Source organism: Sus scrofa, chromosome Y (genome assembly GCF_000003025.6).
Source record: "Sus scrofa isolate TJ Tabasco breed Duroc chromosome Y, Sscrofa11.1, whole genome shotgun sequence".
Classification (NCBI taxonomy): domain Eukaryota; kingdom Metazoa; phylum Chordata; class Mammalia; order Artiodactyla; family Suidae; genus Sus; species Sus scrofa.
In genome coordinates, this window is record NC_010462.3 from 1,580,337 (window position 1) to 1,605,849 (window position 25,513).

The 25,513-nt window shown below is 42.4% G+C and overlaps 1 long non-coding RNA gene across 3 annotated transcripts in view; it reads right to left on the bottom strand.

The window, feature by feature from the left end:
* The window catches only part of LOC102164143, a 42,944-nt gene continuing 17,688 nt past the window's right edge, over positions 258-25,513 (bottom strand). The window contains exons 3-7 of one of the 3 annotated variants that reach the window (XR_002340929.1): positions 17,867-18,868; positions 16,786-17,008; positions 13,376-13,478; positions 9,866-10,009; positions 258-1,055 (exon numbers count right to left, since the gene is read on the bottom strand). This is a non-coding gene — a long non-coding RNA (uncharacterized LOC102164143). The remainder of the gene's footprint in view (positions 1,056-9,865; positions 10,010-13,375; positions 13,479-16,785; positions 17,009-17,866; positions 18,869-25,513) is intronic. The other 2 variants (XR_002340927.1, XR_002340928.1) reach the window with 2 other exon arrangements.

Here is a 25,513-nt window from a genome sequence, read left to right on the forward strand (position 1 = left end):
CTATAATCCAAAAAGATACATGCCCCCCCAAATGTTCATAGCAGCACAATTTAAAATAGCCAAGACATGGAAACAACCTAAATGTCCATTGAGAGATAAATGGATAAAGAAGATAAGGCAGAGATACACAGTGGAATATTACTCAGCCATAAAAAAGAGCTCAATAATGGCATTTGCAGCAATATGGGCAGATGTAGAGATTATCATGCTGAGGGAAGTAAGTCAGATAGATACACATTATATGCTATCACTTACATGTGGAGTTAAAGAAATAACACCAATGAACTTCTTTAAGAAAACAGAAATAGACTCACAGGTGGAGAAAGCAAACTCTTGGGTACCAAAGGGAAAAGGGATGTGGGAGAGGGAATCATTAGGAGTTTGGGATTAACAGATACGCACTACCACGTATAAAACAAATGTACAATAAGGACTTAATCTACAGCCCGCGTTCAATATGTTGTAATAACCTGAATCACTTTACGTACAGCTAAAACAACACAATTTTCTTAATCCGTTGCCTGTTCCTTTTTTTTCCTTTCTTTTTGATTGAAGTATAATCTAAATCAGCTACACTGCCATCAAAAAGAAAAACGGCACAGGGAATGGATATTATTCAAATTCAATGAATTGCCCCTTTTAAAATATAAGTGCACGAAGTGATTAGTTGGCAATAATGAAAAGGCACACACTCTTCTCAGCACCATGACCACATCCCCTTGAATCTGCACATCCACTAGGAGAGAGATTATTTCCCTCTGTTTACTGCTGCACCACTGAGACAAAAAGCGACCCAGGCGTCGTTCCAATCACATAACGAGTAAAGGGCAGAGCTTCTGCAAAAGTCCAGGTCTTTCCCACATATTGCCTGCCGCCTCGGTCATGCCAAGTGTGAATAAGACTTACCTCATGCACTGAGTCTCCCTGGAGTGAGGGTGCAGCGAGAAGCAAAAAGACATAAAATGATGGGTTTCTCTTCATCTGCTACTCATGTTTTCTTCTTTCCTTCCTTCTTTCAACTTCTGTAATAACTGTTGATCCACCAGTCCCAGTTCCTGTTTAGTAGCAAAGGATTAAAAATCAAATATCTTTGTGATGGTCTTTTTCTTTTTTTTATAAAAGCAGAAAATACCTCTTTCAAAATAGGTACTTAAGATACGTCTTCAAGAAATAGCAGGGTTGTTATTGTTGTTGTTTTTGCAGGAAAAGAAACCAAAGAATACTTCCAATGTGAATTTCCTAATCATCATTTTTTCTGGATAAACAAATATGTATGTGTGCTTTTATATTTAAATATGCTTTTTAAAAAGCAGATAGATACAGCAGGCTTAAGTCCCAGACTATTAGGATGGCATACACACACACACAAATTCTTCTTGTTGTTGACATGAACTAAAAAATGAACAAAAATATGTAGGCATACAGGCTCTTTTTCTTGCACAGATAAATCAGATTTCCCATCAATACCATCCAATTCTTTGTCTTAGGAGGCAGCATGGTCTCTGGAAAAGAGACTCTACGACTCCTTTTCTGCCTTCTTCACTTCACACCCCATGAGATCGTCTATCTATGTACCAATTGCCTGCTTGTCACTAGATTGTTTTCATACTTCAGGATGTAAATATCTATGACAGAGTTCAAAGGAGGCCTTTCTTGTACAGAAATGTGCTTTCAAGATACTGCTGGCTTCTCCATCTTCAATAAAAGGTCCTATGATTCCTTATGAAAGGTCCATGCATTTCAAGGGCAGCAAACGGCACGTGAACCCATCAGGCAGGACGAGCAATCCCCCCCTCCCCTGGTCCCCAGCAAAGATAGGCTCTTTGTGTTTATTTATGACATTTTAGGACAAAGACCATCTAAACCTGTGTTTGTGGAATTTGAAGGTGTTAGGTATGCAGTTAGAGGATGAACAGAAAAACGCACTCATCAGACGGAGAACACTATCCGTATACGCTTTTTTAAATAAAAATAATCGAAAAGGGATAAATACAGAACAGCTAGGGGAGATTCATTCATATGACTCGGACTTCATTTTTAACCTTCGTCCCAGGGTCCAGATAGAATCAAAGCCTTGTGCGTTTTTGGAAGAATATAAATTGTTTCCTCGCTGGCTGTTCCCAGGGACTTTCTCACTGTTGGTGATCAGAGATAAGGGCTGGGGCGTGCAGCTGAAATGAAGAATGTACACTGTTGATAAACATCAGGCTGCCTTTCTGATACTAATGGCCCCCATCTCACAGCTCTCGGATACAAATAACTTCTCCCGCCCTTTGGAATCAAACAACCTCACTTTCTTAGCGGGAAGTAATCACCCCTTCTGACCTTCCTTCCAAGATGGGGCCAGGGTGCTGAATGTTAGGCCGCCAGCTTTCCGGAGGCTCAGGGGGGTGGGGGGCTTTCCTGCCGTAAGTTCCCCTGAAACAGCAAAGAGGTTTAGGATTGCACGTGGGAAGTCCGCCATCCTGCACTGCTCAGATCAGGAAAACTAAAGGAAAGCATCATTCATGTTCCATTTGCTACAGTGTTTCCAATAAAGAGGGGTTTCAGGAGAAAACTGATGGATACCAATGCCTTCTATGTTTGTTTGTTTGTTTTTCATGGTAACAAATGCGAGATGAACTGAATTGTAATATAAATCCATTTTGAAAGTATGTATTCTCTTAGAGCATTTCACCATCTTGAGTTATAGAGGAAATAAAAAGAAAAATATTTTTGAGAGCACACTAAATATCTCCTCATCTAAATCCACCATGAAAAAAAAAATTTGTGTGTGTGTGCATTTTTGAGGGCCACACCTGCAACAAAAGGAAGTTTCCAGGCTAGGGGTTGAATCGGAGCTGCAGCTGCTGGCCTACACCACAGCCACCTCCAATCCAAGCCATGTCTGTGACCTACACCACAGCTCACAGTAACGCTGGATCCTTAACCCACTGAGTGAGGCCAGGGATCGAACCTGTGTCCTCGTGGATTCTAGTCAGATTCATTTCCTCTTTGCCATGCCAGGAACTCCCATCATTAGAACATTTAACGATAGATACTTGGAAATATTCATGAGGCAGAGACAAAACAAGAACGTTGTCAAAAATGACAGGAAGGAGGAGTTCCCATCGTGGCACAGTGGTTAACGAATCCAAATAGGAACCATGAGGTTGCGGGTTCGGTCCCTGCCCTTGCTCAGTGGGTTGGGGATCCGGCGTTGCCGTGAGCTGTGGTGTAGGTTGCAGATGCGGCTCGGATCCCGCATCGCTGTGGCTCTGGCGTAAGCCAGTGGCTACAGCTCCGATTCGACCCCTAGCCTGGGTACCTCCATATGCCACAGGAGCGGCCCAAAGAAATAGCAAAACGCCAAAAAAAAAAAAAAAAAAAATTAAAAATGACAGGAAGGAAAGGGGGGGGGACAGCGAGAATATAAACAGAAAATGATTATTTGATGAATGAATTCCTTTCAAGAAACAAACAAACAAAAACCTACATTGGACTTTTTCACTCTTTATTCCCTCCTTACCTTGTCTGACAGGATTGCCAGAAATATGGGTTTTAAACAAAGGTGTTCAAATTTGCTTAATCATTAGCTCTTATAAGATGCCATTGTTTAAAAAAGAAAAAAGAAAAGAAAAGAAAGAAAAAGGGAGTTCCCGTTGTGGCACAGCGAAAACAAATCCAGCTAATATCCATGAGGATGCAGGTTCCATCCATGGCCTCGCTGAGTGGGTGAAGCATCCGGTGTTGCTGTGAGCTGTGGTGTAGTTCACAGATGCGGCTTGGATCCTGCATTGCTGTTAATGTGGTGTATACCAGCAGCAGTAGCTCCAATTGGATCCCTAGCCTGGGAACCTCCATATGCCACAGGTATGGCCCTAAAAAAGAAGAAAAAAGAAAGAAAAAAAAAAAGGATGCCATTGTTAATAGAAATAGGGTATAACCTCACTGTGGCTCACAGTGCCCTGTGGTCTCCTCTGGGAAAGTGTTGGCATGTCCACCCTCAGGAGTTCTTAGCAAAGCTTCCTTAGCATCCGTCCCTGTTTCCCTGATTCCTGCGGAAATATCTGCTTTCTTTCTATATATATTTTTCCTGACCCAGCCAATATTAACTCGCCCCTGCTTAAAATCAATGTTGCTATTCTCTTGGGAATATTGTAGCAACTTGAGAATAGACACAGATCTAGATGCATGGGTACATCTAAATACTAAGTGACACTCAGAGAGATGACAACACCTGAGATGAAGCACCCAGTGTAAATTTCCAACATTTAGCCCTTTGTCTCCATCAAGCCCTGGGCCCCCGTCCACTCTGCTCGCTGCACTTATCTAAGGCAGCATCGCCCACTCTTTGCCTTGCTTCAGGATCTCAGGCTCATCAGCACAGATGGTTTTGTGGATCTGGGGGAGCAAAAGCAGCACACATGCAATCTGTGAGCTCCAATAATGAGTCCCCCCGGTCAGAGGGGAGAGGGAGGTTCCCTAATGCTTCCAGAGATGCAGAGTCCAGTGCACCCCTTAGAGGGCAAGATGCTGTGTACCTACAGCAAGTGTAAGGTGATAAGTCTATTATATCACAATTGAACCATAAACAAGCACAGGTGCCAAAATCGAACCCCTAGACTTCCATCTGGATCCATTCTCAGTTTTTCATGTGTGCTAGGTCTTTTTAGTTAGTTTTTAGGGCCTCACCCACGGCATAAGGAAGATCCCAGGCTAAGGGTTGAATCGGAGCTGCAGCTGCCAGCCTGCACCACAGCCAGAGAAACACAGGATCTGAGATGCATCTGTGACCTGCACCACACCTCACAGCAACGTAGAATCCTTAATCCACTGATCGAGGCCAGGGGTCGAACCTGCAACCTCATGGATACTCATCTGGTTCATTACCACTGAGCCACAATGGGAACTCCTGTGCTAGGTCTTGAGCTGAGTTTTGTGGATGAAGAGATGCATAAAATAGAAACAGTCCCTTTCCTAATAGTATGCGGGGAGACAGAAAGTAAGAAAGAAATTAAAATGCGAGTTCCCTAGTAGTGCAGCTAGTTAAGGATCCAGCACTGTCATCTGGAATGGCTCAGGTCACTGCTGTGGTGCGGGTTCAGGAACTTCCATATATTGCAGGTAGAGCCAAAAGGAAAAAAAGAAAAAAAAAAGAAAAAAAAAGAAAGAAATTAAAATGTGGTTTAAGGAGTTGCCATTGTGGTTCAGGCTGTTGGGGACCCAATATTGTCTCTGGGAGGATACAGGTTCAATCCCTGGCCTAGATCACTGGGTTAAGGAACTGGCACTGCCACAAGCTGCAGCACAGGTCATGAAGTGGCTCAGATCTGGTGTTGCTGTGGTGTAGACCTGCAGCTATAGCTCCAATTTGACCCCTGGCCTGGGAACTTCCAAATGCTGCAGATGGGGGCCCCAAAAAGAAAAAATAAAGGGAGAAAAAAATGTGGTTTCAGCTTTGTGGAAAGGGAAACTCTGGTTTCAGAGAGGGCTCCCTGCCCCTGTATGGCTTGAGTGGAAGGAGGGGAAATTATAATTCATGCCCACATGTACTTATTCCAGTCAAGGCGCTAATCCCATCATGAGGACCCCACCCTCAGGAGCTCATCTAAATCTAATCACCCCTATGGTGGCGGGGGGAGGGTTAGGGCCTCAACATATGAATTTGGTGAGACACAAACATTCATCCATACCATGTATAGAACATATGTCTAGATATATTGTACATATTTATAAATTTAAGTGTACTGTATGCATATATATTACACTAAATAAAATTTATATTTTATTTATACACAAATGTATATGTGTGCATGCAATACATATGGAAATAGACACATGCAAAATGTATAAAATATATATGGGTATATCACCTATATTATGTATACAATGTATATACTTATATACAAATCTACATTTTATTTATACACATAAATATATATTTATAAGCAACACATGTATATATACTTATACACATTGTATAAAATACATATGGGTGTGTTACATGTATGTGTATACAATGTATATATTAAAAAACCAGAAATATGTATATTTTATTTATATACATAAATGTATGCTTATATGCAATATAAATGGATATAATCACTCATACACATTGTATAAAATACATATGCATACATTACATACATGTGTATACTGCAAATATGCAACAAAGAATCCAGCTGCACACTTGCATGGGGCCACCTGGAATGCAGCTTTCTGAATTATATGATACAATTCCTTCCTAACCTAAACATTTAGATGAGCATTTTTAAAAAAATAATCAGAAACTGATAAACATAGAGCTGCTAAGGGAGATTTATATTCCAACATGAAGAAATCAGAGCGTTTCCATTGTGCCACAATGTATCAGACAGAAAGATGAAAAGAGCATTTGTGCTGATCCCAATTCATGATCCCAACTTGCTCTCAATCTACAGGTGACACAAGCCTTATGTGTATCACCTGGAGATGCATGTGGATGGACTTGTAGTAGGAAAAGGATGTATGAGGTTAGGGACAGGGGACAGGTCCAAAGTACCCAGCTAAAATCAACCAACATGAATCGAAGAAGAGCTTGCTAAATGCTTTCTACGTTTCCTCTCATTCTATAGTTTTCATACTCCTGGAGATATTATTATTTATACCAGTTTTACCTGCAAGGACATCCCACCACAACAGAGAATGGACACAAAGTAGGAACTCAAGAAGTGGTGACTTAGGACAGAATTTGAAGGCAGCCGTGTTGGTGCACTACTGCCACCACCCTCCCTCCACCAGGGGTTTCCAGCCCACGTTCCTCCGAGCCTCGAGATCCCCCAGAGGAGGGAGCCCAAGAGACTGGACAGAATGCCCCTGGTTTTTCTATTGCACACATTTGGCTCAGCATACTATTCGAATGAGAGAAACACCCCACCCTCCTGCTATACTTGCATCTAGACTCCACGTCACAGCACCACCTTAACGTCTGAGAGCACATCACACATCCATCTGTATTCCATGCTCCTTTAGATGTAGCTAATCCCTGCTATCTGAGCAGCACAGCAGCCTCTCTTACATCTTAAGATTCTCCTCCTCTCCACTCAATGATTTATGATCAGTCCATCCAGATAAACTTGTTTCCTTTCATTAGGACAACTAAGGCATCTCCCCATTGTAACAATCCAAAGGAAAAAAAACAAAAAACAACCAACCAACCAAAAAGACGCATAAGAACAATTTAACCCAAGAACACAATGGCCATGAAGGGTCCTGCTGAGGTGCTGTGCTCTTGATGATAGTGACAGAGGGACTACACCACTGGCCTCTTTGAATCTGTCAATGGCCTGTGGATTATTGGTAAACACTTGGGGAAGGGAGGGTTCCAAGGAAAACCATAATTTCTCCCAAGAGCCATGGGCATTCTGTCTCTGGATCCTCTCTATGAAGGGTCTGTCTTAGGAAACCCAGATCTTCCAGCCTCCTCTGTGAACTGAAAGGCAGGCCTCGTTTGTGTATTCTAAAGGCGAAAGTTCCCCTTGGGGGCAGGGCAGAAGACATGAAGCCTTTTCTTAATGATCTTTTGTTATTTATTTATTTTTTGTTTTTTAGGGCTGCACTGCAGCATAAGGGGTTAGGGGTCAAATCAGAGCTGCAGCCACTGGCCTACACCACAGCCACACCGGATCTGAGACATGTCTGTGACCCACGTCTGTGACCCACACCACAGTGCACGGCAACGCCAGATCCTTAACCCACTGAGCAAGGCCAGGGATCGAACCTGCATTCTCTTGGATACTAGTCAGGCTCGCTGCCACTGAGCCACGATGCAAACTCCTTAATGATTTTTTTATGCAACTTGGCTGTAAAAACAATGTTTTAACCACACTTCCCCTCATTTCCTAGCCAAGGGTTATGACGGTAACAAAAATTCTGAATGAGGAGTTCCCGTCGTGGCTCAGAGGAAATGAATCTGAGTAATATCCATGAGGACACATGTTCAATCCCTGGCCTCACTCACTAGGTTAAGGATCTGGAATTGCCATGAGCTGTGGTGTACGTCACAGACACAACTGGGATACTGTGTCGCTGAGGCTGTGGTGTACACCAACAGCTACAGCTCCGATTTGACCCCTAGCCTGGGAACCTCCATGTGCCGCGGGTATGGCCCTAAAATACAAAACCAAGAACAAAACAAAAAACCCACTAAACCTAGTGGACTGGTGGTTTTTGAGCAGTGTCTCTTTCCAAGTCACCTAGATAAAATACACTTTCTCTTCTTTGTAAACTATTTTCAATGTGATTCCCCCCTGCCCCACCAACTCCACACTGGAAACAGTAGCGGCGTGGAGGGAAGAGTGTTGTATCAGCAAATGAAAGATGCTATGGCCGTTAATCCAGCAGCCACTGCAGTCGCCCCAGCTGTGCTCGGCTCCTTAAGCACTCTGTAAATACAGGCACTGTTCTGGCTATTGATGCTAAGGATGAAAAATGCCACCTGCCACATCAGTCAACAAAGGATGTTGTGACCATCGAGCCATCAGCCACTGTAGCTGCCCCCAATTGTGCCCCCAAGGGGATTCAGCATGGAGAAAAACAGGACATTGATGCTAAATAGTTCAGGTGCAGATCCAAGAAATGATTTCAATAAGCCCAGATTTTGCACCTTCCCATACAGAGAAAAGCACTAATTCATTAACTGGAGATGTCTGGTTTTCTTTCACAAACAGTAATCTTTTGCTGTTATCTGGTCTTTGCTGCAAAAACTCTTCTATATCCTGGCTCCTCCTTGGCCTTTTCAGAACCGATCCTCGGAGCTGAGAGGCTGCCTCCTGGGCTTAAAGTCCCCAGAAAATCTGCTGAACAAACCGTAATTCATAACTTTTAGGTTGTGCTTTTTTCTTTCCCAGTTGGCAGCAGCAAGTGTCTACAGGTGCACCACAGGGACCAAAATTGATCCTATGGATAATGAGATAATGGCACTTGAATTATTGGCTACCTGGGCTACTCTGATGGGTTTTAGTTGTATAGAAAAAAGGTACATTCATGTTTCCCTAGATGTTCACTGTCTCAGATGAAGTAGGTTTTGAAGTCTGCATTGACTATCACTGATACATCTCCTTAGAAGAATTGCTTGCATGAAATACAATCCACTCCCACCACCTCCCCAGCATGAAAAACACATGAACTTGAACGTGACATCTATGAAAACCAGAGAAAAACTGATCTTTCCTTTAAAAAAGACCCTAACACAAATAATTCAGTTTTACCTTCTTCAGTGATTTTTGTGTGTGTGTCGTTGTTGTCTTTTTAGGGCTGCACCTGCGGGCAAATGGAAGTTCCAGGCTAGGGGTTGAATTGCAGCTGTAGCTGCCAGCTTACGTCCCAGCCACAGCGACACAGGATCTGAGCTGCGTCTTCGACTTACACCACAGCTCACAGCAATGCTGGATCCTTAACCCACTGAGCGAGGCCAAGGATCGAACCTGTGTCCTCATGGATACTAGTTGGGTTTGTTAACCACTGAGCCATGACGGGAACGCCATCTTCAGGGAGTTTATGATCGAAATTCTCCCACCCAATGTAGCTTGAATGGAATAGAGAAAATGGGCAGTTTGTCTGCAAAAGGTGAGTGATTTTGTATGGGGACAAATTAGTTTTGCTGTTCTTCCTTCTCTCCTCCTTATCACGGTCACAATCACAGGATTATCAAAGTGTCTCCTGATGTTACATTTTTTTCAGCCAGTACACAAAAGTAAAAGTCCCCTGTTTTCCTAGAGGAGGAAGAGGAAGGAAGGGAAGAAAAAAACATGAAGGGGCAGGAGGTAGGAAGTCAAGAGAAGAAAGAAGAAAAATATCTGGAAAAATAATGGGAGAGAAACAAAAACAGAAACCGCTGACAAACCTACGTTTCTGTAGAGATGCAGCACGATTCTTCTGCCCTGGCTTCAGAAATGAGTCTCTGAGATGCCTTGAACTGTGGTGATGGATTCTACACTGCTCACTCCATCTGCCCGTGGAGAAGGCATTTCTTCTGTCTCTCTTAAGTCTGAAAAACCATATAAGCCACATGAAATCATCTTTTTTTTTAACTTTTTTTTTTTACTTTATTATTTTTAATTTTTTTTTTTTAGGGCTGCACCTGCAGCATCTGGAGGTTCCCAGGCTAAGAGTCAAATCAAAGCTCCAGTTGCCAGCCTATAGCCACAGCAACACCAGATCCGAGCTGAGTCTGCAACCTACACCACAGCTCAAGACAACACTGGATTCTTAACCTACTCAGCGAGGCCAAGGACCGAACCCACATCCTCATGGATACGAGTCAGGCTCATGACCACTGAGCCACAATAGGAACTTCTAAAGTCATCTTTAGAAAACACCCAAAGTCTTTTTTGTTGAATGAAAGGCAAGTTTTAAATGTACCCCCAAATGATAATTACCCTAATGACATACTTGCAATTGATTTTCATTAATTACATGCTTTTTGATCTTTAACAGATGTTCCAAAATTGTAACATAAAATATATATGAACAGTAAATTTAAGGACGTTATAGTTAACTATAAACACTTAAGGATGATATAATCATACGTATTATCTACCATCTAGCTATGTAATCTGTCTTATCATCCTTCTATCTATTATCTATATCTATCTATATCGATAATCTCTATTAACTATCCATCTATCTATATTTATTGTATTTTTATCTATCCACCTAATTTGTATCTATAATCTATTTACCTATCTCTGCCATCTTTGTATATCTATCTACCCATCTATCTCCCTATCTATATTTATATCTTATCATTTCTCTCTATATATCATCTCTCTATATTTTCTATCTCTATCATCTATCTGTATCTGTTATCTACCTATTTATATCATCTGTCCTATCTATTATCTATATCATCTGTATTATCTCTATTTAACGTCTATCTATACTATCTCTATCAACTATATATATATATCATCTACCTATCTATATGCATCATCTCTCATCTATTTTATCTATAACTATTATCTATCTATTTTATCTATTATCTATCTATTAGCTATGTGTATACACATCAGCTACATAACAAACATTCATTCTCCAAACCGTTGTCTATTTCTTGCGCATGCAACAGTTCCAGGAAAGATTTCCATGAAATTTGGAGTGTGCCTGAAACATTCTGACAAAAATAATGGGGAACATGGCACACCAGAAGCCATGTGGGGCGTTCTGAAGGCCCCTGCGAAGACTGACCTGCCTTTGCAAACTGGATGGACATGGAGAGAGCAATCTACCTTATGGGTGGATGAAACGTGCCTTCTCGAAGATGCTCCAGGCAGAGAAAACCCACCAGGCGTTCTTCCCCGGGCCCTGCACTGTCTGTCTCACCAGGGAGTAAGCTCTGATTTGCAGCTGCTGGCAACTGAGCCCGCTGCCTGTCCGCTTCTCCCTGCATCCAGGCTGCCTTAGAGAATAGAGCAGCTGGATTTATTTACCAGGCAACAGTAAATGATTCTCCCAGGCAACACTAGCACGGCCTGCTACTCAGTAAATAACATGCAGTCTTTCCAGGCTGAGCCCATTGGCGTGCAGGACGGATATGTACCTGGAGGCTAGCAGAGCTCTGTCCAATTTTGACCATGAGGGAGTCTATTCCAGAGCAGATGATCTGAACCTGGAATTTGGTACTCCTGAAATCGTGGCCTGGATTACAAGCGTTTATGTCATGACTCTATCTCCCGCTGTTGGAAATAAAAGCTCCTCTCTCTCAAAATAAAGATAGAGTGGCATCAGAGGAAATGTGGCAGAGAAGAGACAGAAATCTGCAGGTCCAGGGACAGTGGCAGATGAGCACAGCAGGTTGTTGAGAATTTAGAAACATAAAGAGCCAGCTCACTGCAGAAATGGAGCAAGGCCGTTCCTCCCAATGTTTACGGATCTTAAAGGAGGAGTTGATATTAAAACGGAATGTTAAAACATCAAGGAAGCTGACTTCAGCCCTCGTTTATTTTCCCATCCAGAGGGATGACTTCTGCATTGAATTAGGGGGTTGGGGACCCAAGTGGAATGACAATGACTTATTAAGGGGCTCAAGGCCTCTAGCATACAATCAAGGCAAACAAAGAGTGCAGCTCAGACCCTAAAACTAATTGCTGGGCAGTTTCTCTGCAAAGAACCTCTCTGCACTTTCTTTTCTTTCTTTTTTTTTTTTTTTTTTTGTCTTTTTGCCATTTCTTAGGCCACTCCCGCGGCATATGGAGGTTCCCAGGCTAGGGGTCGAATCGGAGCTGTAGCCGCCAGCCTACGCCAGAGCCACAGCAACGTGGGATCCGAGCTGCATCTGCAACCTACACCACAGCTCACGGCAACGCTGGATCGTTAACCCACTGAGCAAGGGCAGGGATCGAACCCGCAACCTCATGGTTCCTAGTCGGATTCGTTAACCACTTCGCCACGACGGGAACTCCCCTCTGCACTTTCTCAATGTGAAAAAAAAGGGCACAGATTTCAGACCTGTGTGTAGCCCTGCCATAGTTTTCGGTTGCGACCCTATTAAAAAGATGAATAATTAATAATCTTGATTATCTTATTAACTTTTAATTAATAATTAATCTTACTAAATTTTTTTGGCTGTACCTGCGGCATGCAGACATTCCTAGGCTAGGGATCGAACCCAAGTCATAGCAGTACAATGCTATATCCTTAACTGTTTGGCCACCAGGGAATTCCTCAATCGTTTTATAAGAATACATACCCACCAACACACAATAGGGTCATACCTATATTATATAATATGTACTCTAATGCATTCTGCTTCTGTCCTGCCACAGGTGTTTGGCTTTACAAATAATCTCTGCACTCGATTTGAATCTCAGCAGGAAGGGACCATCAAGAGAGTTCCTTCTCTGTGGCAAATGCTGTGTGTGATCCCTTTTTAACTACAGCGGTGACGTTGTCAGGTCGCCAAACAAACAGCAGATGTGTAGCATGCTTTAGAGTTGGCTTGGCCCTTTGGGCATGCTGGCGTCCAGAATTATCCTTCAAATGTGGCTCCAGCTCACCTCCTACCTGTCATGAGTCACCCGTGAGCCCACGGGCGAGGTTCTCCCTCCTTCTAATGCCCCTGGTTCTCATGTAAAAGGATGCTAAGTACATAGGAATTAACACGCATGAAATATGTGATGGAATACCTGCTGATGGTGCCTGCTAAGAAGAGGAGGAGGAAGGGAGAGCAAAGAGAGGGGAGACAGAAAGGAGGCAAGGGAAAGGAGGAGAAGGAATAGGATGGCATGGAAATACATGCTTCTCTTGGGCAGAATTCCCTCGAGCAGCATCTGACCTAAATGACTTATTCCTAAGAAAGGCTGGTGAGCCAGGCATGGCAGCAAAATGGGGCCGGGGAAATTCAAAGGACTTGTACCTTCCGCTGGAGTTGCCCATCCTCCTGATCAGCCCCCACCCTAAAGGATCCAGCCTCAGTTGTCAACAGCACCAAAGTCGGGCCACTCTGGAAGGACCTTGTTCTGGAAAAGAATGGAGCTGTGTGAAATTAACAGCTAGCAGCTCACAGCTGTGGGTGATTACAGGCCGTGATCCAATGAAGAGAGTCTGGACGTGGTGACCAGTGCCCACCCGCCTTGGTCTGTCTGTAGTGGGCAACTATTTCAGGAGAGGAACCACCTTTTATAGGAGTTTCAAATAAATCTTAAGATCACCGTTCTTTCAAAGCATGACTTGTGTTTCTTTTTTTAAAATTCTAGTTGATGTATGTTGTGCCCATTTCTGCTGGGCAGCAAAGTGACCCAGTCATACATATAGATCCATTCCTGTTCTCATACTATCTTCCATCCTGGTCTATCCCAAGAGACTGGATAGAGTTCCCTGTGCTGTACGGCAGGACCTCACGGCTTATCCAGTCTCGGTGTCGTAGTTTGCATCTACCAACACCAAACTCCCCGTCCATCCCACTCCCTCCCGCTCCCCCTTGGCAACCACAAGTCTGTTCTCTGTGTCTGTGAGTCTGTTTCAGTTCCGTAGCTAGGTTCAGTTCTGCCGTATTTTTTATTCCACATACAAATGATATCATATGGTATTTGTCTTTCTCTTTCTGACTCACTTCACTTAGGATGAGAGTCTCTAGTTGCATCCTCATTTTCTATGCCCTTAATTCTCTTGAAACTAGGCAAACAAACAAACCTCGTGGAATAGGTACAAGAAAAATAGAAGGTTAAAGAACAGAGCATACAAAATACATATATTCTCTTCCATCCTGGTCTATCCCAAGAGACTGGATAGAGTTCCCTGTGCTGCACAGCAGGACCTCATGGCTTCTCCATTCTCAATGTCCTAGTTTGCATCTATGAACCCCAAACTCCCCGTCCATCCCACTCGCTCCCCCCTCCACCTCTGCCGAGACCAGCTCAGCAGGATGGGGCTGAAGAACTTAAGGAAGAGAGTTAACATAAAACAAGACACAGAGACAGTAAAGGTGGGAACCAGGGGACTCGAGGTCTCAGGGAGCAAGAGCCCTGTCTCAAGAAACCACACGCTTTTATTGTGCTCTTTAGATGAGATCAAGTGAGGTGGGACTATGGGTGGAGGATATAGGGTTTGTTTACTATTTTTTAAGTTCTTTTACTATTTAAAAAGCCACTTAGGTGGTAAAGGGTTAAACTCTTACTCTGACCTCTAGGCACGTAACAGTTCTTAAGCTTAAGCCATTTATGCCTTTAGGTCTTTGTTCTTAAGCTTAAGTCATTTACCAGCACTATGACTGTTTTTCAAGCAGGAAGATGGAATAAAGTAAAGAATGAAGATGGGAAAAAGTAAAGCAGGATGAGATGGAGTTTTCAAAGAAACATGTCTCTGCACGACTCTCCTCCTTGGCAACCACACATCTGCTCTCTTTATCTGTGAACTTGAGTTTCTACTCCACAAATGGTCACCCAGGGTAGCCAGAAACGTTTTTCTGCCAAGGACTTGGTCCTAGCCGCACAATTAGTGGAAGTGCTGCCGGGAAATTCTGAAGGCACTGACGGGCCTTGAAGAAGTGGTGACAGGTGACCCTTGGGAAGAGGTCCACTTGCTAAGTCTGGAGGTTTGATGCCCTGGCCATTCCATTATTATAATTGAAGGCAAGATTTACTTTGTTTTGGTTAAGTGGGATTAAAGGGACTAATTATATGGGCCGTCTTGAGACTTGAAATTCATGAATCTTGAAATTCATGAAGAGCCATGAGGGGAGGGGCTTACCCAATACCGGATGGACTTGTCTGGTTCTCCCGAGGAGAGGGACCATGGCTTTAGTCCATCTGAATCCTTCATGAGTCTATTTTCACCCCTGTAAGGAGGGAGACTCTTTCCTGCTTTTTTCCATGATGGATACATCAGAAAGAGGAAAACGTAAGGCAAAGAATGCCTCAGTGGGAGACACATTGAGAGCAGTTTGTTAGAATGATGTGATGTCTGGATTCAAAAATACACAAAAGAACGCAGACTAATACCTTTTATATATTAAATGTGTTCAGGTCAATCGTCCCCTATAATTTGACTTTTTGATGTATTTTTTCAGTTTTTTATTAAAGGATCCTTGATGTACAGTGTTGTGCCACTTTGTGCCACACGGCACAGTGACCCAGTCATGCATATATATATATATATATATATATATATATATATATATATATTCCCTTTCTTAAATTATCTTCCATCGTGGTCTGTCCCAAGAGACTGGATAGAGTTCCCTGTGCTACACAGCAGGACCTCCTTGCTGATCCAACCTAAATGTCATCGTTTGCAGCTACCAACCCCCAACTCCCCATCCATCCCACTCCCTCCCTCTCCCCTTTGGCAACCACACATCTTTTCTCCTTATCTGTGAGCCCCTTATAATCTGCGATTTCATTCATTTCTAGGCCAACATGTTAATTTAAAAAAATGTATGGTGTTCCCTGGTGGCTCAGGGTTAAGGATCTGGTGTTGTCACTGCTGTGGCTCGGGTTCCATCCCTGACCCAGGAATGTCTGTACGCTGCTGGTGCGACCAGAAAATAATAAAAAATATGTGTATTAAATATATAATATATAAAAATTAACATCACATAAAATCTAAACTTTTCTCTGCTTCTTAAAATGAGCTGTTGGCGCAGCAATACATCCATTTTATTAAACAACTATTGTTGGAACTCTTCATCTTTCTCCTTGTTCGAGAGCAAAAAACAAAACAGACAGCATACCTAGTGAGAGGCAGACTCCTCTTGTCAAAGCACTAATGCAAGCCAAAAAAAAATTGCTTCCAATTTTACCACTTTTTGAGATTATAAGAATCAGGTTGTATGTGTCTCTACATGAATGACCTGGCTTTTCTCAGAGGTCTAGCTATAAAATGTTGAATGATGGGGTGTCGGCTAGGATGGGCTCCTCTGGAAAAATTTCAGCTCAGCGGGGCTGCACAAAAAGTGATGTCACAGGGTTGCAAAAACAAAAAACAAAAAAAACCCCAATAATTTAGAAGAACTGACAGGAGAAGGATCAGACGTAGGTGAAGCTGAAAGATGTACATTGAGTCCAGGTGAAATTCTGTGAAGAGGAGGAGTGAAAAAAACACCCAGAGGTTTCATGACTCAACTAAGAAAGAAGTCTTCCTGGCACAATCAACACGTTGGTTTTAACAGGTGTATTTTAACCACCTCATAGCTGAGAATCACCTGTGTTCTCGACACAAGTTTTGATGTCATCCTATTTCTGGATGGATGTAGTCCTTAAGTATTAGTGACTGGCTGGCATTTCAGGTCGTGTATAAAAGAGATAAATATATACGTTGTGATCTTACCTTTGGTGATGTGTCTGCATCCTGACTCTTGGGTGGCAGGTCTAGAGCAATGACTTCATTCCTTCACCTGTGCTTGATCAGGTACGGAGGAGGGAGGAAGAAGGCTTTGGGAGGCAGACACCACAAGGAAACTCAGAGGAGACGCTCACATCAAATGGAACGTGTTTCCCATGAACGTTCCTGGTCTTCAAAATCGCCGTGGAGTTAAAAACGGTCATCACACCTGTGTTTGGAGAGAATCAAATTAAAACAGAACCGTGTTTGAAGAGAATCAAATTAAAACAGAATCAGATGGGACTGGCTTTTGTAAACCGGTGCTGTGCAAAATTCTCCTTGGATGTAAGTCCATCTATACAACTAAGTGTGCTTTTTTGGAGCAGAAGTCAATGCTGGTGTAATAATTTCATTTGAAATAAAAGGACAACTCCTAAGACGTCAGAGCGCCATCTGCTTATGGGCTTCAAGTAAAGAAAGAAAGGTCTGTTCTCTAATTCTCAATTCCCAATAAAAATCTATGGAATTCACTGAGATCAACGTTGACCACAAGCCTATTTTCATAGGCTAGATACATACGGTATTTTTAAAAATAATTATAGGACACAGCTTTGTTGTCATTTTCTCACACTCATAAAATCAATACCACGTCCTCCGAGAAAATGAGGTGTATTTTTCATGAAATAGTGACTGAACCAAACTTACGTCTGCTCACCCACACAGAAGCCAAGCCTGTCTCCTGAACCCGAATTTTGGTGAAGAAAAGAGCATTTACTGCAGGCGCCAAGCCAGGAGACGACTCTCCGTGTGCTTAGAAGACTCCTGGTGCTTAACTAGCCCCCGTGACTTTCTGGGAAGGGTTTTTAAAGACAGGGCAAGGGAGGCAGTTGTAGGGGGGGTTTAATCAGCTCACAGACACCCTTCTGATTGGTTGGCGGTGAGGTCATCGGGAATCAACATCAACCACCTTCCGGTTCCAGCTGGTCTGGGGTCTCCACGCTGTGGGCAGCATACAATTAACTTCTTCCACCTGGTGGGGGTTTTAGCACCTGCACAAGGGCTCACCAGACATGGCTCAGAATATTACCTGTAGTCCTTGAGGAGGAACTTAAGGTTCTTGAGGTCCTTGACTTTGTCGAATGGCTAAACTCTTCTTAGTTTGTCTTGCTTGACGGTTTTCCTTTATTTCTGAATTTTCTCACTTCTCTGATTAAATTTGTTCTGAAACTCAGGGAAGGCCTAGGAGGCTAAAGGTTTATTTATTTATTTATTTATTTATTTTTTGGTTTGGTTTTAACTAGCAGAAATACTGTATTAATATGTTTAGAGTGATTCAAATTCAAATTCAAATTGCATCCTCTTTTTGCTTGGATATTTGTTCTTTTTTTAAAAAAATATTGGAGTATAGTTGACTTATAATGTTGTGTTAATTTCAGGTGTACGGCCAAGTGAAACTATTTTACATACACGCATATCCATTCTTTTTCAGGTTCTTTTCCCATGCTGATGGTTACAGAATATCGAATAGCATTCCCTGTGTCAGACAGCAACTCTTTGTTGCTTATCCATGTTATATACAGTGTATCTATTAAAAGTTAATCCCAACCTCCTCATTTATCCTACCTCCCCACCCCCCATTTCCCCTTTGCTAACCATAAGTTTTATTTTGAAATCTATGGGTCTGTTTCTGTTTTGTCAATAAGTTTTTATGTCATTTTTATTACATTTCACATAGGAGTGATATCATGCGGTATTTGTCTTTCTCTGTCAGAGGGATGTCTCAGCATGAGGGTCTCTAGGTCCACCCATGTTGCAACGAATGAGGTGGTGTCATTCTTTTTTATGGCTGGGTCCTGAGGCTAAAGCTTTTCTACCGACAGGAAGCAGGCAGAGGACATGCGAAGGCTCCGTAGAGTCCTGCTCAGGAACAAATTTACGGTTTCAATTTGATGCGTGGTAAGGCACCGCTGTCATCCACAGGGAGAAACTTCTTTATATGGATAGTGATTCAGATCCCGTGTTTCTTGGACATAAAGACATTTTGATGGGAATCTTAACTTTCCATATATTCCTCAAAAGTCACAGGATTCTGGAGGGAAGAAGGATGGAGAGAGAAAATCAGTAGAGTCCCCTCCCTCACGCAGCATGTCGTGAGCACCTGCTGTGTGTCACAGAGTTAAGCAGCTGAGATGAGAACAGCAAGATTCTAACACCTCCGGTCTTATTCACCCAGCACCACCATATCATGCCCAGCACCCATCGATGGATCTTCAAAGACACTCTAGCTGGCCTTTAGTTGTTATTGAACATCTTCTGCAGAGTCCTGGCCATCATGTGGAGACACTAATTTGACCGTGTTGATTGATCGGTGGTTCCCTGGCATCCACTGGTTGGATCTAGGCATGTTTTCAGCTGGACTAAAATCATGGCTCTGGGTGGCTGAGCCATTTGATAATTTATGCAGTACCTGATTCCATGAGCTCAGACGCCTGGTTAAGGTACGAAGAGGAGACAGACTGCCAACTCAAGAGAAAGGGGGGAGCAAACGTCATCAGAAACACACAGAGCAGCATTTTCACGGACCTCTCCCACTTGGAGATGCGTGAGTTCCTGACGTGTGTGGTACTGATTTTGTGTTTTTAACTTTCTAAAGGGGAAATTCCTCAAAGCAAAACATTACAAAACAATTATACCCATGGTAGGGAAGCTGGTATCATTTCCCTTTTTGAAATATCCATGTATTGTGGAAAAGCTTTCCTCTCTTGGTTAGACGCACAGACATTCAAGCCAGACTTCCTGGGTTCAAGTTATGGATTCAAGATGTACTAGCAGGGGGAATTCAAGGCAGTTACTCCATCTCTTTCTTTCTTGTGGTCCTCACTGGCAAAATAAGAATAACGCTAACCACGGTATAAGGCTGGTCCACAGACTGGATGAGCATTATATGCAAAGTGCTTAGGCTCCTACTAAGGGCTGCAGAAGTGCTGCTATTACCATAATGGGCATGATCATTACTCTGTAGACACTGGCAATAGCATTTTTCCTCATGTCCAGACCAACATCCATTAGGTAGATGCACAAATATTGAATATGTTGATGCTGTGTGGTACCATGTAATGCTGTGGAAATAGGTATAACCACCTGCCCACTTGGAATGGCAGAATATGGATACCGGCAAGGCAAGCATACCTGTTCCAGGGTTTGCTGCATCAGAACCTAAATGTCCCTTGACAGATGAATGAATAAAGAAGATGCAGTGCATACATATAATGGAATATTACTCAGCCATAAAAAAGGACAGAATAATGCCATTTGCAGCAACCTGGATGCAACTAAAGAGTCTCATACCAAGTGAAGGAAGTCAGAAAGAGAAAGGCAAATACCATGTGATATCACTTCTATGTGGAATCTAAAATATGGCACCAATGAACCTCTCTACATTGCAGCAACAGACTCACGGACATGGACAACAGACGTGTGGTTGCCAAGGTAGAGGGGGAGGGAGTGGGATGGACTGGGAGTTTGGGGTTCGTAGATGCAAACTATGACATTGAGAATGATAAACGAGGAGGTCCTGCTGTCCAGCACAGGGAACCATGTCCAGTCTCTTGGGAAAGCACATGATGGAAAATAATATAAGAAAGGGAATGTATCTATATGTATGACTGGCTCATTTTGCTATACAGCAGAAGCTGGCACAACATGATAAATCAATTCCACTTTAATAATAAAAAAAGAAATTATCCCAGGGTTAGGGGTGTAGACCAACACTTTTATTATTTAAAAAAGAATAGCCTATGGGAATAGACTCTCAGATTAGGTAAGAGAAGACTCTCCATTTTTCACAGAGTACCGGTCATGCTACTCATTCTCAGCTGAGCACCAAGTACACCCTCACACATTGATGTGCGCCATCTCAAATCCTCACATCCACCCTCATCCATTCTCTGGTTCATCTTTTGCACCCCCATCCATCCTCTGGTTCATCTTTTGCACTTCTCTCTGGCTAGACTACGCTGTCATAAAATGTATGTATCTACCATGAATCTCTATGCTCCAGGAGGGAGCATAATGCCATTTGCTCTTAAGATTCTTAACTCTTAAATCTCTAGTTGCATCCATGTTGCTTAAATTTGGTTATATACATGTGTGAATAAATAAATGAAAAGTTAAAACAGCACAGGGCATTGATGGGCCCTTTAAAAAACTATGTTCAAGGATGCACTTTCAAATCTTGCCAGCCTCATGCGCTGGCCACAGAGTCATAGCCACGCTTGATTCTTGGGCCAAGCATTGGAGCGTCACTCACTCTAATTCTGACAATAGCCGCCTCCAAATGAGGGTTTAGTCCCCTGGCTGAGAAGACACAGTTAAGGGCCAGCATTAGACTTTGAACCCATGACTATCTGGCTGCTAAACCTGGGAGGTTATCATTCCTGCCTGATTCTTTGGGGAGATAACAAAACTAATTTATATAAAAATATGTTTCTATATATTCACCATCTCCCCATAGGAGGAAAGAGCGAGCCAGCTCTAAGGCATCTAGGGACATTTTCTTTCCTTTCAACCCCAGCACCTGTTCTGACCAACATTCGTGCGACTTTGTTTGTTGAGGTTACACTGTGCGTGCGACAACTAAATGGCTATTTAAATGTAGAGATGTTTCAAGGGCCAAATCTCTTTTCTCAACGGCAATCAGCAATGCCTTCTGTGACAACAGTGACAAGCAGATTAATTAGCCTGTGTTGGGGCAATACTCTCTGCTTCTGCCACCTAATTTTTTTTTTCTTCAGTGTGTTTTCCGTGGCGAGCAGAAAAACATGACAAACTCTGGGAACACTGCCTGGAATAATATTACATTACTCTTATCCTGTGCATTGATATACAACCTGTGAGACTTCAGACCTTCACAGCATTTGCACTGTTATATTCCAAACTTGATATTTCCACACTTGATATGCCCAACCTGGCACCGGTATATCCGTCTCCTTCGAATTTACAATGTGCATTCGTATTAAAGGAAGATTTCTCTAAAATATAGCACAAGCAGTAATCACCATGACGGCTCATTTTGCTTCTAAAGAAATTTAGGAATACACATACCACACATAATAAATGAAGTGGGACGTTAGAATCATGATATCTGAAATGATTCCATTTGTGTTGTAAGAGGGTGGTTTTAATTTATTTCCTATTTATCTAATTTTGTCATCATTCAATGGATGTGTTCATTACCACCTTAGTTTGCTGGACTTAATTTAGCTCATCTTCGTGGCACTGGAATCATTAGGAAATAATTCACACCACAGGTAATAAGGAGATGTTAATATGCTCCCATAAATTATCTTCATTTCTTCTGAAGGGATCCTCAAAGATATATACTACGTGCCACCAGCTAACCAAGTAGGAAAAATCCTTTCCTCCAGGCACACAAAACACGACTTTGACTCGTGAGCTACTGGCATTTCATGCTAAAAGGGTGCAACAAAACAGAACAAAACAAACAAAAAAACCCAGGCCAGTGGATTCCCTGCTATTGCTAAAATGCACCATGGTGGCCTCAGTTTGGGCGTGTTTTTTCCTCTCATTTCTTACTTTATACCTTGCACGTGAATAATATATGGGGTTAACAGATTGATGAAGGAAAGTAAGATCTGTGTTTATGCAACATGGATCTCAGAGGAACTCAGGACCTTCAATTTTTTAAAAATTCAGATTCCACTGACGAAGCTGAGCTAGAGTTATTATTATCTGGTCTGAAGAGGAGGATACCTGCTTGTTTCTTTCCCTTGAGGCGCTGCTTTTCAAAGTCATGGGCTGAGGCAGGGGGATTTTTCCAAAGATAATCCCTGCACCTAATTTTAGCATTATCAGTAACACATCCCCATATGCAACTTTGTATTCTGGTCCATGTAAATTAGCATCCTGATGGATGGTCACAGTATAGCATCTTTAACCAGTGAGAAAGCATGCCCTTTGGCTCTTGAATCTTTCTGATGCCATCCTAGAAGTTTTAAACAGTCCTTCTTTCTAGTAACTGCACAATTGATGAAAGGACTCTTTTCTAGATGAATTCCAGGTGAAAAGTTAAGAAAAATGGGCAAAAGGAAACCATCGCTACATTTTAGCCCCTTAGGAATGAACGGCTCTTGCCAATGATGATCAAGGAATTTCTAACATCCACCCAAGAGAGACAACCTTGCCTTTTGCGGGAAGAGCTCAGGATCATTCATGAAGCAGTCTTGCTCAATTCAAGCTAAGTCTTGAAGCTGGTCAGAATTCTAGACCTTGCCGCACAGTGGCCTGATGAGGCAGGAAGGGCCTTTCAAGGGTCTCCCAAATTGAAGAAAGTGGCCACCTGCTATTATCCAAGCAATCATGGGTCCAAGTCCACCACCGAGCAGGGGAGGAGGAGAAATTTGGGGGTAGGCAAACACCCTGCAGTCTTGGACATTCTCAGGAGGGGATGGAGCTTGGAACAGCCAGCAGCCACAACTTCCAGCCGAAAGGCATCCCTCTGAAGATGGGATCCATTAGGACCAGAGTAGACCCTTCTCCCAATGCACCATAATGTCTCCCTATCAAGTTCCCCCAAGTCTTTGAGCTTTTCCTGAATAAATCTCATTGCCAATCACTCCCTGGCAATCGTTTCCTGCCCATGTAAGGATAGTCTAAAAGCCACAGGTATAGTGGATAAGATGGCAAGTCCAAAGGAATATTAAAGATAGAGGGAGGGGAGTGATTTTTCGTGTTCCTAGGCTTGGGAGTGGAGTGAAAGGTAATAGTCACCCATCCTCTGTGATTTAGCACAAGTCTGATACAACTCTCATTTTTCTTTCCTACCTCTAATGAGGAAGGATTTCAGCTAGGTATTATCTTCTCCCTTTCATCACCTTCCAGGTATCCATGGCCAGGAAGGCAAAGTTCATGGTGAAAAGACCAAACAATAAGTGAACGTTGTTATCTTTCTATATTAAATAATACTGTACAAACTTATGTTTGTAGACCCATGATCCTGTAACTATACTCTAAATTTAGTTGTTCCAAATACTTGCACTAAACATTTCCAAATACATTTTTTATTCATAAATTTTTAGGGCCACCCTGGCAGCATACAAAGTTGCTGGGCTAGGGGTCGAATCGGAGCTGCAGCTGCTGGCCTACACCACAGCCACAGCAACACCACCAGATCTGAGCCACATCTGCACCTTACACCGCAGTGTGCAGCAATGCCCAATCCTTAACCCACTGATCGTGGTCAGGGATCAAACTTGCATCCTCCCAGTGGGTCTTAACCCACTGAGCCACAATGGGAACTCCTCCAAATACATATTTTAATGCAATTTCACTATTTCATTGTGTGAACATGGACAATGTCAAAAAATCTACATTGCACCAAAAAGCCCAAAGGGGGGGGGCGGCAAAAAGAAAAACAACCTTCTTCTATCTACTACCTGGATATAATTATTCTTTTTTTTTCTTTTTAGAGATGACTATTCTTAACATTTTGTCTTATGTACCTCCAGTCATTCTCTACGGGCACAAATACATATTATATGATGTTATACCATCATAGTTACGTATCCTCCACCTTTTTTGGAACTATGCATTTCTTCAACCCATCAATAATATAAAAAACTTCCCTTTTGCTGTTAAATGCTTTTCTGCATCATCATAGCGATTGATGGCATAGATGGATATATTACAAATAATTTATCCAGGAGTTCCCATCATGGCGCAGTGGTTAATGAATCTGACTAGGAACCATGAGGTTGCAGGTTCAATCCCTGGCCTTGCTCAGTGGGTTAACGATCCGGCGTTGCCATGAGCTGTGGCGTAGGTTGCAGATGCGGCTCGGATCCCGAGTTGCTGTGGCTCTGGCATAGGCTGGCAGCTACAGCTCCGATTCAACCCCTAGCCTGGGAACCTCCATATGCTGCGGGAGTGGCCCAAGAAATGGCAAAAAGACAAAGAAAAAAAAAAAAGAAAAAAAAAAGAAATAATTTATCCAGCTATCCATGGCCACACATTTAGAAATTTGAAGTCTCTTTTCAATAGACTCATCGGAAAACTTAACCCCCCCTTCACCATTTCCTAAAGGAAATTCCTAAAATAAATATATCATCTTTTTTTTTTCCCCAAATGAAATGATGCTGATCATTCTTCCAGAAAGGACAACCCAGAAGAAAAATTATGCCCTGCAGCAAATGTTACCTATCTGACATGGGATAGGTAGTTCGTATCTACAAGTCGTAGGAAACTAGATGCTTAAAAATTGTCATATATTAGCAAGTGCAGCAAATTTTGATTATTGTGAACGAGAGCCATGTTATTATTTTATCTTCTTGTATTATCTCACCGAAGTTTGGAGAAAATTAATACGTAAAAATGGATCCAAGGCCTTCACAGTCTTAATTTTTCTGTGAATATTTAAAAGGGGAAAGACCACTTACGATGTATGAGTTTGCCTGTAATCGGAAATTAACTTCTCATGCAATTAAGGCCCCTGCTTGGAGTTCGCCCTCTGACTTTGAGGTGCTAATAAGGCAACATTACTCAAATCCAGGAAAGAAATTAAGAAACGTAAAATGTTAATTAAATTCAGACACAGAACGGATAGGAAAGCCGATGCGAAAAGGAAATGAAACAAAGGGCAATAAATATGTGTATACCTACTTAGACAGCAGGGCCAAAGAAATCAGATCATGTGCAGAATTAAAAACAGATCTTTCAA